This window comes from Chlorocebus sabaeus, chromosome 6 (assembly GCF_047675955.1).
Source record: "Chlorocebus sabaeus isolate Y175 chromosome 6, mChlSab1.0.hap1, whole genome shotgun sequence".
In the NCBI taxonomy this organism is placed as follows: Eukaryota; Metazoa; Chordata; class Mammalia; order Primates; family Cercopithecidae; genus Chlorocebus; species Chlorocebus sabaeus.
In genome coordinates this window covers 56,564,047-56,577,827 of record NC_132909.1, presented here as the reverse complement: position 1 = coordinate 56,577,827, position 13,781 = coordinate 56,564,047, and the positions used below count along the sequence as shown (strand labels likewise).

Here is a 13,781-nt window from a genome sequence, read left to right as displayed (position 1 = left end):
TGCGCGCTGAGCGCCGCGTGGAGGCGCGCTCCAGATCACCTGCCGGGCCAAGCCGCCTGCCCTGCGGAGCCGCGCTCCCAACACACGCCTGCGCACGAGCCGTCTCCCGCCTCCTTTTCCCGCCGACTGAGGGGGCGGAGACAGGGCCGGGAAGGGGGCATGCGCAGTGGCAGCGACTAAGGTTTAGTGAGGCGGCGCCGCGCGGCGCGAGGCGGGTCCTCAGGCTCTTGTTTTTCCCGCTCGTTTTCCGGGGATCCCCCGCGGTGGGACAGTGAGCAGTTCAGGACTGAACTGCCTCAGCCGAGGTCTTCCTCCAGGTAAATCCCCGGGCCTGCGGCGGCTCCCCACACGCGCGGGCGGGAGATGCGTTACCTCCTGCCTCAGTTTACCCGCCTTAGGAGCCGTTACCTTCAGCAAACGCTTTCCTGAAACCACGGGGGAAGTGGCGAGAGGGCGCGGGGTGCTTGGGATTGGGGGGAATCAGAGCTCATCGGCGAGGGCGGGGGTCGTGCTCAGGCGCGAGGAGGGGGCTCAGCCCTGGGACCCAGGTGCTGGCGGGGGTCGGGGGGACCCGGCGCGTGGGACTCGACCCCTCGGAGCCACGAGAATCAACTTCACAAGCTCATGGGAGGGTCTTGGACACCCTGGAGTTGTTTTCTACTCACCTGCTATGAATCTCTTAGCAAATCTTTCGGACCTGGCCTTGCCTCCAAAGTACAGCCCAGATCCACGCTTTCTCCCCAGCCAGGCTGTCACCACCCTAGGCCACATCGTCCATATCTGTCTCATGGAAGACCTGGACAGCCTCATAGAAGACTTGGACTTTGCTGCATTCTTTGGAAGCCCCAGGCTCTGTTCTGCCCATGGCCGCAGGCTGAGAAGTCTTTTAAAAACATAATCAGCCAGATGCGGTAGCTCACCCCTGTAATCCCAGCACTGTGGGAGGCCAAGGTGGGAGGATCTCTTGAGCTCAGTTCAAAACCAGCCTAGAAAACAGAGCAAGACCCCATCCCTACAAAAACACAACAATTAGCCGGGTGTGGTGGTGCAGGCCGGCTACTCGGGAGGCTGAGGCAGGAGGATCACATGAGCCCAGGAGGTTGAGGCTGCAGTGAGCTATGACGACAGTGCCACTGCCACCATCCTGGGGACAGAGCAAGAACCCCCCCATATATATAGACATAAATACTTTGTTTTTATCTACATACATATATACACGCACAGATATATACATACATATGTGTGTATATATTTGTGTGTGTGTGTGTGTATATATATACATAGACTGAAAACAGAAATATCAAGGCCACTCAGTGCTTCCAGAGGGCTCTCAGCTGAACTTGGAATATCCTAAACCTTTTATTCAGGCTTATGAAGTCCCCTGAACTTGGCTCCCATGCCCTACTTTGTTTCCCCTTGCTCATTGCTGTTCAGCCATGTGGGTCTTTCCATCCTTGGAGCACAAGCTCATTCCAGCCTAAGGGCCTTTATGCTTGCTGATCTCTCTGCCTGGGACCTTGTATTTCAGATCTTACCTAGGTTTGAGTCCCAGCTCTGTACCTTTTTGAGTATGATCTAAAAGAGAGTGAGGAGTACTACAATCTGTCGTCCAGATATAGCCTATGAACTAAAAATGGTTCCTCCCTCCCTCCCCTTGTTCCTTCCCTCCCTTTCCTTCCCTTCCCTTTCTTTTATTTATTTTCGAGTCTCTGTTGCCCACGCTGGAGTGCAGTGGTACAATTTTGACTCACTGCAACCTCCGCCTCCCGGGTTCAAGTGATTCTTCTGCCTCAGCCTCCTGAGTAGCTGGGATTACAGCCGTGTGCCGCTATACCCAGCTAATTTTTGTGTTTTTTTGTAGAGACGGGGTTTCACCAGGCTGCTCTCGAACTCCTGACCTCAGGTGCTTCACCCACCTTGGCCTCCCAAAGTGCTGGGATTACAGGCATGAGACACCACGCCCTCTGACTTTTTACATTTTTAGCTGGTTGGGAAAAAAAAAAAAATACCAAAAGAAGAATATCTCTTGATGTGAAAATGGTGTGAAATTTACATTTCAGTGTCTATAAATAAAGTTTCATTTGAAAACAGCCATGCTTACTCATTTATATATTATCTCTGGCTACTTTTGAGCTATGACATTAGAGCTATTTACATGGTTATACTTTTCTGAACAGCCAGTGGGATGTGGTAAATACTTAACAACAGCTTCTCTGGAGGAGAATGTATTTGTTAGTATGTATTTATGTGTGTGTATATAGTTTATTGTAAATTTTACTGATTTTTCTATCACTTCCTTAAGACCACAAGACAATTAATAAAACAAATTGAACCCTGATTTGTAGCGTCTGCTGATTTTCTTGGTGTAAATACTTCAGTCATGGCCTATATTAAGTTACTAATGTGATATCACTAATACCAGAGTCTCACTCTGTTGCCCAGGCAGGAGTGCAGTGGTGTGATCATTACTGCAGCCTCCAATTCCTGCACTCAAGCAACCCACCTGCCTCGGTATCCCAAAGTGGGGGGATTACAGGTGTGAGCCTCTTTGGGAGGCTGAGGCAGGTGGATCACCTGAGATCAGGAGTTCAAGACCATCATGGCCAATGTGGTGAAACCCCTTGTCTACTAAAAATACAAAAATTAGCTGGGTATGGTGGCGGGCACCTGTAATCCCAGCTACTCGGGAGGCTGAGGCAGGAGAATCGCTTGAATGCGGGAGACAGTGGCTGGAGTGAGCTGAGATCACACCACTGCACTCCAGCCTGGGCAACACAGTGAGACTGTGTCTCAAAACAAAAACAAAAACAAAAAAACCACAAAGAAATTCTCTAAGAGTAGCTCGAATGTCAGTCCCCCTGGTCACCCACAGTGTGTAGAACTCAGGTCATCTCTCATTCCTAGGGTGTTGGTCTCATTATTTTTAGGTTTCCCCAAACTTCTCTTGGGTAGGTCTTCTCAGCCTTTACCATATCTGAACAGTGTGACCTTTAATGAACTTGATACTTTTCTTTTGGTTTAAATTTTCATTAAATAGATACTTTGTATCACCGTTTAAAATAGAAAACCACTAAGCCATGAGTACACCATTGTAAAAGCAAACATGAAAATGAAACAATGTTTTCAAATTCAAAGTAGATACTGTTGCCTATCAAGGTGTTGGGACTGCTTTTTCCTTGATACAAAGGGAGATTAGCAAGTATTAGAGCGTTATTGAAGACGCTTTAGCACTTGGCGGGAACTTTCTCCTTGAAGTGATGAGAAGGAGTGAAGAGAATTGAAAACGGGCTAACATAATCTATGTGATTCATTATCGTTTAACACCATGTCTACATGTCGCCTAAAGTCAGGTCACACACCACATTCATCCCACACTTTGGGAAGCTCGCAGCACCGTGTCATCACTTGCTAAATATTATCCAGTCGTGGCTTTTCAGGGGACACTGAGACACGCAAAACCTGTCAGGTCGATGAGCCAAGGACGTTTCCAGTGGTTTCGCAAGCCTCCTCCAAGTGTTGATGGCTGCCAGCTTTCCTTATCTGGCCTCTGGTAGCAAATTAACTTAGTCAACATTCACTTACACAAATATTTCTCAATTGCCTACTGTGGTAGCTTTAAAATATGGTCCCAAATTTGTTGACCCTTTTCCCAGCAAGAGAGGAGGGTGCTCCCTTCCCTTGAATGTAGGTGGGCTTGCTGATCAATAGAGCACAGAAGAAATGACACCATGTAACTGACAAGGCTAGGACATAAGGGACAGAAATGCAGCTTCTGCAGCATTGCTGGAACAGTCTCTCTGAAAGCTTTTGGCCACCATGTGAGCAGTCCAACTGCCCTGCAGCTGCCATGCTGTAAGGAAGCTGAAACACAGATCTCATGGCAAGGCCCTGGCCAAGAGATGCTCAGCCAACCCCCAACAGCTCCTGTGGCAGCTGCTGACTAATTGCATGAGAGACTCTGAGCCCCCACACAACCACCCAGCCTAGCCCTTCCCATTCCTCACCCACAGAAACTGTTTGGTTGTTTGTTTTGAGATGGAGTCTCGCTCAGTCGCCCAGGCTGGAGTGCAGTAGCGTGATCTCGGCTCACTGCAAGCTCCACCTCCTGGGTTCACGCCATTCTCCGGCCTCAGCCTCCTGAGTAGCTGGGACTACAGGCGCCCGCCACCACGCCCGGCTAATTTTTTGTATTTTTAGTAGAGACGGGGTTTCACCATATTAGCCAGGATGGTCTCGATCTCCTGACCTCATGATCCGCCCGTCTCGGCCTCCCAAAGTGCTGGGATTACAGGCTTGAGCCACCGCGCCCAGCCGGGAATACTTTTACACAGTGAGGATCTCGGTGTGGCTAGAGCCGAGTGACCAAAAAGAGAGGTGGTGGAGATGAGCTCAGGGAGGGAGCGTGCAGGGCCTTGGAGGCTGCAGTGAGGAGTAAGGGCTTTCTCCTAATTGCGGGGGTTGGAGGCAGGAAATGGGAGGCCTTCAAAAGACTTACCCTTAACTGCTGAGTGGCCTCCCTGCTGTCTGCTTCCTCCTTGGCTCACCAGGATACAGGTCTCCCAGGATCCCCTGAGCCCAGGCTGAGCTCTGAAGACTTATGTCGCTCTCTCCTCTGCAGCCAAGGAGGACGGTGGTTCTGCAGCTGGGCTTCAGGAAAAGGGGCCTTCACAGCTGCAACTGAGTTTTCATCTTCCCATCACGGGCAGGGAACCAGCACGTTGTGCTTTTACGGAGCAAAAGGGGCTTTGCTGTCCGACGCGCTAGGAGCCAATGCTAGGACACGAGGGTTTTTGAGAAAAGCTTTTTATTGCAAGTTGACTAACAAGCAGATGGGAGTCCATCTCAAAGCTGTCTCCCCGTGCTAGCTTTAAGACTTTACTTTCTGCAGGTGTGGAGATGGAGGTCTTGCTATGTTGCTCAGGCTGGTCTCGAACTCTTGGCATCGAGTGATCCTCCTCCCTCTGCCTCCCAAAGGACTGGGATTGTAGGCCTGAGGCACCACGCCCACACTAAGGCAGTCAATACCTTTATTAGAAGAGGTTTAGGGGTCAGATAGTGGGATTAGTAGGTAGGCGATTGGTAGAAGGAAATAGGAAGTCTGGAAAGGCCTCTGGCATGCACAGTTATCTCTCATCCCTCCTCATGGATTGCATGTGCAAATTTGGGGGGTGTTAGTCTAAAACATGCAGTGGAAATTGAGGCTCTGACATCAGCAAGCTCGTTCTGTGCACACTCCAGTCCGCCATGTCGTTCCAACTGATTTCAGCCAGTTTTGTTATCTTACAAGCACAGGGAGTTTCAGTAAGTTGTTTCTTTTCTTATCCAGCAAACTTAGACATTTCTATTAGTCACAGGTTTCTGTAATTCCTGGGGAGTGATCAATCAAGTATAATTCCTGCCCTTAAGGAGCTCGGAGCCAGGTGAGGTTGGAGGGACTTCATCGTGAATGCCTTATTGGTTCATCTGCCTTCCTGTTCTCCCTCAACCCATGGCCTCAAGTTCCTGACAACAGGATGTCGGATGTGACCAAAGGTGGCCCCTTGCCCATGATAGCAGGAACCCCTAACCCAAACTAGGCACATCAGCCAGGGATTTGGGGCTGGAACTGCCTCTGGAAGAAAGCTGGGCTGGATCCTGTTCACCTGGGGTAGGGCCGCCTTCTCCTTCCCATGACCTGATCTGCAACCAGGGGTCAGCAGTGCTGCGAGGTGGAGAGCCAAGGGTGCCACAGCTGGGTTCCCAAGCCTTCACTTTGCTCGGTGACACATTCCTGTCTCCTTCTGATCAACTCTGCTTTTTCCCCTCCCCCTCCTCCTCCTCCTCCTCCTCCTCCTCCTCCTCCTCCCTCTTTCTCCCCCTTCCCCTTCCCCTTCCCCTCCCCCTCCCCCTCCCCCTCCCCCCTCCCCCCTCCCCCTCCCCCTCCTCCTCCTCCTCCTCCTCCTCCTCCTCCTCCTCCTCTCCCCCTTCCCCTCCCCTTCCCCTTCCCCTTCCCCTTCCCCTTCCCCTCCTCCTCCTCCTCCTCCTCTCCCCCTTCCCCTCCCCTTCCCCTTCCCCTTCCCCTTCCCCTCCCCCTCCTCCTCCTCCTCCCTCCTCCTCCTCCTCCTCCTCCTCTCCCCTTCCCCTCCCCTTCCCCTTCCCCTTCCCCCTTCCCCTTCCCCTCCTCCTCCTCCTCCTCCTCCTCCTCCTCCTCTCCCCCTTCCCCTCCCCTTCCCCTTCCCCTTCCCCTCCCCCTCCCCCTCCCCCTCCCCCTCCCCTCCTCCTCCTCCTCTCCCCCTTCCCCTCCCCTTCCCCTTCCCCTTCCCCTCCCCCTCCCCCCTCCCCCTCCCCCTCCCCCTCCCCCTCCTCCTCCTCCTCCTCCCTCCTCCTCCTCCTCCTCTCCCGCTTCCCCTTCCCCTTCCCTTCCCCTTCCCCTTCCCCTTCCCCTTCTCCTTCTCTTTCTCTTTCTCTTCTCCTTCTCCTTCTTCTTTTTTGTTGAGATGGAGTCTCCCTCTGTCACCCAGGCTGGAGTGCAGTGGCACAATCTCGGCTCACTGCAACCTCCACCTCCCGGGTTCAAGCAATTCTCCTGCCTCAGCCTCCCGAGTAGCTGGGATTACAGGTGCCCGCCACGGCACCCGGCTAATTTTTATGTTTTTAGTAGAGACAGGGTTGTCACTATGTTGGCTAGGCTGGTCTTGAACTCCTGACCTCAAGTGATCCACCCACCTTGGCCAGGCTGGTCTCAAATTCTTGACCTCAAGTGATCTGCCCCGCCCAAAGTGCTAGGATTGCAGGCGTGAGCCACGGCACCCCGCCTCTTCATTTTAAGTTAAATAAATTAATTTTTTTTTCTGTTTTTTCTTTTTTTTTTGAGACGGAGTCTCACTCTGTCGCCCAGGCTGGAGTGCAGTGTCCGGATCTCAGCTCACTGCAAGCTCCGCCTCCCGGGTTTACGCCATTCTCCTGCCTCAGCCTCCTGAGTAGCTGGGACTACAGGCACCCGCCACCTCGCCCGGCTAGTTTTTTTTGTATTTTTTAATAGAGAAGGGGTTTCACACCGTGTTAGCCAGGATGGTCTCTATCTTCTGACCTCGTGGATCCACCCGTCCCAGCCTCCCAAAGTGCTGGGATTACAGGCTTGAGCCACTGCGCCCGGCCTCTTATAAATTAAATTTTAAAATAAATAAATTTGAAATACAATCAGACTTAAAAAGAAGTTGCAAAAATAGTACAAAGGGTTCCATATAACTTCCATCAGTTTCCTCAGATATTCACACCCTGAGCAAAACCAGGAAATTCGCATTGATACACTACTATTCACTAATGTGCAAACCTCATTCACATTTCATCTGTTCAGCCCTAGTGTCCTTTCTCTGTTCCAGGATTTAGTCCTGGATCCTGTCTTGCATTTAGGTATGATTTCTCCTTAGTTTCCTTTAGTCTGGATCATTTCCTCTGTTTTTTATATACTTTTTCTTGACAATGACGTTTCTAACGAGTACTGCAATTATTTTATAGAATACCCCTTAATTTTGGGTTTGTTCGATGTTTCCTCACAGTGAAACTCAGGTTAAGCGTTTTTGGCAGGGATTACACAGAAGTCATGTGTGTCTGTGTCAGCGCGTCCTAGCAAGGGGCACATGATGGCGATTTATACCTTTTGTTTTTCTTTGAGACAGAGTCTCTCTCTGTTGCCCAGGCTGGAGTGCAGTGGTGCAATCTTGGCTCACTGCAACCTCCACCTCCTGGGTTCAAAACGATTCTCATGCATCAGCTTCCTGAGTAGCTGGGAAAACAGGTGCACACCACCATGCCAGGCTAATTTTTGTATTATTAGTAGAGACAGAGTTTCACCATGTTGGCCAGCTGGTCTGGAACTTGTGATCTCAAGTGATCTGCCCACCTAGGGCAAAATCAAAGTGTTGGGATTACAGGTGTGAGCCACTGGGCCTGGCCAAGATAGCTTTTTTTTTTTTTTTTTTTTTTTTTTTTGAGATTGAGTCTCACTTTATTGCCCAGGCTGGAGTGCAATGGCACAATATTGGCTCTCTGCAACCTCCGCCTCCCAGGTTCAAGTGATTCTCCTACCTCAGCCTCCCGAGTAGCTGGGATTACAGGCATGCACCACCATGCCCAGCTGATTTTTGTATTTTTAATAGAGGCGGTGTTTCACCATGTTGGCCAGGCTGGTCTCAAGCTCCTGACCTCGCGATCCACCCGTCTCAGCCTCCCAAAGGGCTGGGATTGCAGGTGTGAGCCATCACGCCCACCCAATCGCTTGTTTTAAATGGTGTCTGCTAGGTGACTTTTTCGCATTGTTATGTTGGGGGGATATTTTAGGCCTCTGTAAACAAATAGGAAATATTCGAGGAAGAGAAGGGGAGGAAGGGAAGGGGAGGAAGGAAATTAGCTCACTCACTCCCTTGTTTTTGATCTTTCTTATCACGCATCATTGCAAATAAGTAAACAAATCAGCCTGGCTTCTGGGCAAAATCCAACTTTCTGTGTCCCTTGCGAAAAGGAACAGGCTGTATCACACAGTGACCACTCGGGGGCAGCAGAGGATTGGTATGAATCAAAACTCAACTCCAGGAGAAAGGGCAGTTAGTTGGCTGCGTTCCGGGTAAACTTACCGGGACGTAAGCTCCGCATCTGCTGGGGTTCTGGCGTCTTCCATGAGCCAGGCCATGGAAGGGGAGGTAGGGAGTCTTAGTGGCACCTCGCTCCCAGGCTGCTGCTGCGGTTACCAAGCCGTATGGACGCGCCACCTTGAAAACAGGAGCTGTCGTCTCGGGAGGGCTTCACGAGGTCTCAGAATCCCCTTCTGAGACTGGTTAGAAAATTCCTGGGTGCTGAGGGTGTATCTCTTTGGAGATTGATTGCAACCCCCCAAAAGCAGTTCTGGAAGATATAAGCCAAGGAGGAATTTGCTGGAAGGTTATGTGGATGTTCATGAGATCAAAAAGAAAGGAGAAGCAACTGGCAGCTTCAACAGGTCTTAGAGGCGAAAATCACTGAGGACAATGTGCCGGGTGTCTCCGCCAGGATGTCTGAACTTTGACTGCTTTCAGTCTCACCCTTCAGCTCAGGGTTCAGAGTCTAAGGAGAAAGTGTTGGATGGGGTCAGCAGGGTACAGGGTACGGTAGGTTAATTTTTGCTCATCCCCAATCAAATTCATTCCTCCATCATTTTTTTCTTTTCTTTTTTTTTTTTTTTTTTGAGACGGAATCTCAGTGTCGCCCAGGCTGGAGTGCAGTGGCATGATCTTGGCTCACTGCAACCTCCACCTCCTGGGTTCAAGCGATCCTCCTGCCTCAGCCTCCCAAGGAGCTGGACTTTATAGGCGCCACCACCACGTCCAACTAATTTTTGCGTTTTTATTAAAGATGAGGATTTCACCATGTTGGCCAGGCTGGACTTGAACTGCTGACCTCAGGTGATCTGCCTGCCTTGGCCTCCCAAAGTGCTGGGATGACAGGCTTGAGGCACCGTGCCTGGCCCTTCCATCAAATATTTATTGAGCAATAAATACATACTGGGTTCTGTGTGCCTAACCAGTGGTGTGAGATGCCATTTGAGACATGCAAGTGGAGGCATCCCAGCTCCTCCCCGGGACCTAGGAAGGCCGCATCCCATTACTCTGCAGCCTTCCTCGACCTCCTGCCCTACCATTCACTCTGTGCCAGCAACACCAGCCTCCTTACCACTCCCCCCACCCCCAACACGCTGAACTCATTCCTTCCCTTCCCACCTGGAACAGCCTCCCTCAATATGTGAGACCCGCCCACACAGAGACAGTATTTAAAGCCACAAGAGGAAGATCACTCCTCCAAGAGAATCAGGGTGTTATTCCAAAAGAAGGCAGGATGGATGCTGGATAATAAAACCCCACAAAACGTCCATGACAGGATTCCAGGAGGGGCCCACGATCTCACAATAGGCTGAGAACAACTCAGCCTCAGCCCTCCTGAGAGCCTCTGTGTGAGTGCACATATACTCATGCATATATGGTACTGTGGCTCTGGAGACCTATGCGTATTCAATACATTTTACATTGCAGCCCAATACCATAAATGCATGTGTATATGTGCACTCACACATACACTGAAATGAAAATTTTGCAAAGCTATATTTATCTTTATTACATCATCACTCCTGATGTTTTAGATTTTTATCCTGGTTCATTAGGAAAAAAAAAAAGGCAAGCGCGATGGCTCACGCCTGTAATCCCAGCACTTTGGGAGGCTGAGGTGAGCAGATCACCTGAAGTCAGGAGTTTGAGACCAGTCTGGTCAACATGGTAAAACCCCATCTCTATTAAAAATACAAAAATTAGCCAGGCATGGTGACGCACGCCTCTAATCCCGGCTACTCAGGAGGCTGAGGGGGAGAATCGATTAAACCCAGGAGGTGGAGGTTGCAGTGAGCTGAGATTGTGCCACTGCACTCCAGCCTGGGCAACAGCAAGACTGTCTCAAAAAACGAAACAAAACAAAAGACCAAACCACACACAAAAAAACCAAATCAAACCGGGTATAACTCACCAATTTGATCTCCACAGGGCTCCCAGGTGCCCCTGCTCCACCCCGCAGCCACAACTCTCCCCCTCACTTGTTCTATCTTAACAAGCACCTAATTGACCCCCTGCTCCTGTTCCTTCCGGTGTAATCCGCCCTGCCCGAACACAGCTTTCTAAAGCCCAGCTTTGATTACATCAAAAACCTTTGGTGGCCTCCTGCCTGAATTCCAATTTCTTTGGAATTCCTCATCACTCCTCTGGACATTTTTTTCTCCTCCCTGGCACAGCACCTTCCTTCCCATGATTACCGTAAAGAACGCCTTCTCTGGGGGGCCCTCCCCACTCCCTCATGCCCTCAGTGTTTGCTGAGCACGTGCTGTGATAGATTTGGGAAATCCATTTCAACAAGGCACATGATAGCTACTCACTCGCAGAGCTGGTGGGAAAGACAGATTTGCAAACAATTACTATAAAGTATGGTGGGGAAGTTGGGTCTAAGTGACCCTAATCTACCCAGGGAGCACCCAGGAAGGCTTCCTGGAGGAAGCACCAATTAAGACGAGTGCTAAAGAGGAAGGTGTCTCCCAGGCGACACTGGCAGTGTCCAGAGACATTTTGGGTTGTTAGGATTGGGCTGGGGTGCTCCTGGCACAGAGTGGGTGGAGGCCAGGGACGCTGCTCAGCACCCTGCGGTGCCCAGTATGGGCTCACCCTGGAGAATTATCTGACACCCCACCATCTGTGGTATCGGCAGTGCCGAGTGGTAGAAACAACTCTTGAAGGCTTAGTCCAGTGCTTTCTGTATATTGATCTTCTTTCTCGCAACACTGTGAGGTATTTGTATTGTCTCTTTTCCAGAGGGAGAAACTGATGAAGGTAATTTACTTGAGGGCACAGTGGAGCTGACTCTCAAACCTGTGCAGTCCAAACCTCGCCACTCTGCCTCTCCTGGCCAAGGAGGAGCTGGGGAGTAGCAAAGAGGAGGGGGAGAAACGGTCTGATAATGGCCATTTTGAGGCAGGGCCAAGGGGTGAGGCAGGGCAATGTGGGTAGACGGAAGGTGCTGCCCACACTGTGATGGGAGACATGGGGAGGAGGTCTGGACGGCCAGATGCCGGGCTGCTGTCTTGCTCTGCCGAGGGCCAGGCACCCAGGAGCTCTGAGCAGAGGTGAAGTCAGCAGCTTGTGGAGGTATTTCCATCGTGGGAGTGGCTGAGGTGACTAAGGGGGTAGAAGGAGGAGAGGAGTGGGCAGGACCCAGGCGCAGAGGAGCAGCAGCCAGAGGCAGGAGGAAAACAGGGGTGGTGGGGGGTACTCCAGGTGGAGCTTCTCCTTTTTTTTTTTTTTTTTTCTTTTGAGACAGAGTCTCGCTCTGTTGCCCAGGTTGGAGTGCAGTGGCACGATCTCGATCACTGTAAGCTCCACCTCCCAGGTTCAAGCGATTCTCCTGCCTCAGCCTCCCCAGTTGCTGAGACTACAGGCGCCCGCCACCTCACCTGGCTAATGTTTGCATTTTTTTTTTTTTTTTTTTTTTTTTTTTTTGAGACGGAGTCTTGCTCTGTAGCCCGGGCTGGAGTGCAGTGGCCGGATCTCAGCTCACTGCAAGCTCCGCCTCCCGGGTTTACGCCATTCTCCTGCCTCAGCCTCCGGAGTAGCTGGGACTACAGGCGCCCGCCACCGCGCCCGGCTAGTTTTTTGTATTTTTAGTAGAGACGGGGTTTCACTGTGTTAGCCAGGATGGTCTCGATCTCCTGACCTCGTGATCCGCCAGTCTCGGCCTCCCAAAGTGCTGGGATTACAGGCTTGAGCCACCGCGCCCGGCCTAATGTTTGCATTTTTAATAGAGACGGGGTTTCACCATGTTAGCCAGGATGGTCTCGATCTCCTCACCTCGTAATCCACCCGCCTTGGCCTCTGAAAGTGCTGGGATTACAGGCGTGAGCCACTGTGCCTGGTCCGCATCTCCCCCTTCTTAGCATGCTGGTAGCTGCAGTGCGTGAGGTCCCCCCATCTTGCACTGGAGTTCCTGCCACCAGACAGTTTGTGAAGGCAGGGACATCTCTGGGGCTCCCCACCCCTCCTTGCTGACATCTGCCTGGAGGTCAGGGCTGTAATGGCAGCTCTACCATCACCGGGGACCCAGCCTCCTCTGACTCATTGTTTTCCCATCCTTATCATGGGGCTTCCACCTTGAGGTCCACTGTGGCTGCTGTGCTCCAGCCATCACATCGGCATTCCAACCAGCAGCCTTGCTTTTCCCACGTGTACGGTGGGGATTACCTCTACCTTAGGTCATCAAAAAGAGGAGACGGGACAGAAGTGTAGCATGGAGGCTGCTGTGATTATGGCCAGTAGCCCCTTGAGATGCTTGGTAAAACCAAGTTTCCCCTTTTTTTTCTGAGGCGACTGCACCCTGGGGACCTGCCCAGAGGGCTTTGGAGGCACATGATGGCCTGAGGAGCTCAAGCGGGCTCCTCCTTCCTGGGGCACCATCCCCCATGCTCTGAGCTCCCGCTTTCCCCAGCCTGTCAGGCCCCGTGGGCAGGGCTTGGGTTTCCTGCTCTGGACCCTGCAGTCTACACCGGGCCTGGCTCTGCGGCGGTTGGGGAGGTGGGGAGTTGGTACTTGCCTAATTTGACTCAGGGGTCTCAGCTGGAGGAAGGTCTGAAATTGTGACCCAGCAGGGGATGGGGCGAGTGGATTTCCTGGCTGAAGTTGGCACCGTCAGGACCCAGTGGGGTCCTGGAGTCCCAGCCCAGGGAAGGGAGGGGCGATTCTAGTGTCGCCTGGGACAGAGAGGCCTGGACTGGGGCAAAGGCTGAGTGTCTCTGGGGGCATATGGGGCACTGGCCTGGCACTCGGGAAACAGATTTAGGGGCAGCTGAGTGAGAACTGTACTAGCCTTTGTGGGCCACCCTCCCTCCCGCAGGTGGGCCCTGCCGGGTTCCTGAGCCCATTGCTGTCCTCTGCAGAGTTTCTTCAAAGTCCTGTAGCCCCGCACCACAGTCCCCTGAGAGGGAATGGCAGCAACAGCACGCTTCCTTGCCCCTACCCGAATCCCACCGAGTCAGGCTCCCTGTGGATGGGGTCCAGGAATCGGCCGTTTTTGAGCAAGCCCATGCACTGATTCTCAATGATTCTGAAGTTTGGCCCCAGCTGTACCAAGGAAACCATGAGGACAACCAGTGGTTCAGATCTGAGACCAGTGCACCTGCTTCTCCACTAGATCCAAGTGGGTCTAGCCTGTAACAAATGCAAACAGGAGGCCGGGCCGGTGGCTCA

General features: G+C 51.9%; 1 long non-coding RNA gene across 1 annotated transcript; it reads left to right on the top strand.

Moving 5' to 3' along the window:
• Positions 1-89: 89 nt before the first annotated feature.
• LOC119622472 (uncharacterized) lies at positions 90-2,090 on the top strand. Its single transcript, XR_005239090.2, has 2 exons — positions 90-317; positions 1,862-2,090. It is a non-coding gene; the product is annotated as an uncharacterized lncRNA (long non-coding RNA).
• The last annotated feature ends 11,691 nt before the right edge of the window (positions 2,091-13,781 follow it).